This window comes from Ictidomys tridecemlineatus, chromosome 2, assembly GCF_052094955.1.
Source record: "Ictidomys tridecemlineatus isolate mIctTri1 chromosome 2, mIctTri1.hap1, whole genome shotgun sequence".
Classification (NCBI taxonomy): domain Eukaryota; kingdom Metazoa; phylum Chordata; class Mammalia; order Rodentia; family Sciuridae; genus Ictidomys; species Ictidomys tridecemlineatus.
In genome coordinates this window covers 109,894,724-109,896,720 of record NC_135478.1, presented here as the reverse complement: position 1 = coordinate 109,896,720, position 1,997 = coordinate 109,894,724, and the positions used below count along the sequence as shown (strand labels likewise).

Here is a 1,997-nt window from a genome sequence, read left to right as displayed (position 1 = left end):
TTTAATCCCTCAAATACCCTTGTTTAGAAATGTTGAGACGAAATATTGATGGATTTCTTCTGAGTCCATAGAAACAAAATATATCTGCATGTGGACTGGACGAAGGAGGTTGACTACTAAGTGTCCAAGAATGCATGTCCCAGGTTGTATTTTATTCTATTACAATCTGGCACAACAGGAGAACTGCACCTGTAAGTCTTAAGATTCACTGTGCTTTCTAACATTATATAGTTAATTTAACAGTTAAAAGGGCTTAAAGAAGGAGATTAAAATGCAGCTCAATTAGGTGGCAATCATGGGAATTGGTTTATTTATAAACAAATATTACAAAACTGTAAAAATATATGTATATGGTAGATTATATACCCATGAAGTCATATAGAGTTTGTAGCCTCTTCAATGGGAGACCTAATTCCTTAAGTTATCATTTTTTCCATGATTTTGTGCTTTCCATAATACAGAAAACCTTCTGAGAGGGAGAGGAAATGAAAGAATATCAAAATTGCAGTATTTAGGAATCCAACCCTCAATATATAGACAGTTACTGATGAACTACTGTGATACCTGCAGGGGACACAATGAGACTATCCTGTGGTCCCTACACAGCTGCTCAGTAAGGACCATTCACTCATCTAGTCCTAGCCTGGAGGAGGGGCCCTTAGTTAACTGAAGGGGATTTACCAGTGTGTTAACTCTTTCATAGCAGGGTCCCCTGGGAAGAGAACTATGTCTTCTTTCAGCAGTTCTTCAACCTAAGTTTCCCCCAAGTGGTAAAGAAAACCTTTATTCTCTTTAGTCTGTAGTTTAAGCTAAACTCCAGCACCTGGCTGGGGTGGGGTGAGGTGCCTGGGACAGTCATGATGGAAACATTTGCATGAAAAGCCCCTCCTCTGCAGAAAGGGGGAAAGAAAAGGAGATCTGTGGCAGCTCACCTCCACTGTGGGTCACAGGAAGTTGTGCCTACCATGGCCTGGACTCCTTTTCTCATCCTGCTGCTTTCTCACTGCATAGGTAAAAAAGATCCTCAGTAAGCAGTTCTCTATTCACTGTTTGCATCAACTCTTCAGGTATGAACATAAGAGAACTTTTACCATGGACACTATCCTATCTATTTTTCTCTGTTTGTAGGTTCCCTCTCCCAGCCTGTGCTGACTCAACTGCCATCTCTCTCTGCATCTCCGGGAGCAACTTCCAAACTCACCTGCACTCTGAGCAGTGGCTTCAGTATTGGTAGCTACAGGATATATTGGTACCAGCAGAAGCCAGGGAGTCCTCCCAAGTATCTCCTGAACTACCACACAGAGTCAGATAAGCACCAGGGTTCTGGGGTCCCCAGTCGTTTCTCTGGATCCAAAGATACCTCAGCCAATGCAGGTGTTCTGCAGATATCTGGGCTCCAACTTGAAGATGAGGCTGACTATTACTGTGCATTGTGGCACAGTGGTGCTTTTCACAGTGAAACAGGCAAATGGGGAAGTGGGACAAAAACCAATTTGCCACAGGCTCTGACCTATGCACTCATGTTTTGATATTAAAATACATTAATTTATACAACTATAAATCTCTCTCACACTGCACTTCTTTCCCAGTGTTTCATAAATAATTTTAAAGATTGAAATAATCCTCTAACCAATGCAAAAAAATGAGCTATTATCTGAACACTATTTTATTAGCATCCTATATATGAGATCAAATTCTGCCATATCCAGAAGGCAGCCCCCAGTGAAGTCTTCTTCAGTTCTTGAGGGTGCCAATGTGCATCCTACACTCCAGCACCCCCTTCCCAACTTTTAGACATCACACTGATTCCAAGGACCTTTCTTGATACCACTCAAGGTTCACAGCAGGGACAGCACCAGGCCTTTCTCAGAGTACTCTGGAAAAATAAAACTAAATAAAGGTAAGATTTAAATATGATTAGTGTGGGAGGAAAAAGATCAAGGGATATCTGACTCAAAGTGGTGAAGTTTAAAGATTTTGTCATCTAATAGTTTGTC

General features: G+C 41.3%; 1 long non-coding RNA gene across 1 annotated transcript; it reads left to right on the top strand.

The window, feature by feature from the left end:
• The first annotated feature begins 929 nt into the window (after positions 1 to 929).
• Positions 930 to 1,231, top strand: LOC120891579 (uncharacterized). The gene is made up of 2 exons (XR_013429879.1): positions 930 to 1,011; positions 1,129 to 1,231. It is a non-coding gene; the product is annotated as an uncharacterized LOC120891579 (long non-coding RNA).
• Positions 1,232 to 1,997: the final 766 nt, after the last annotated feature.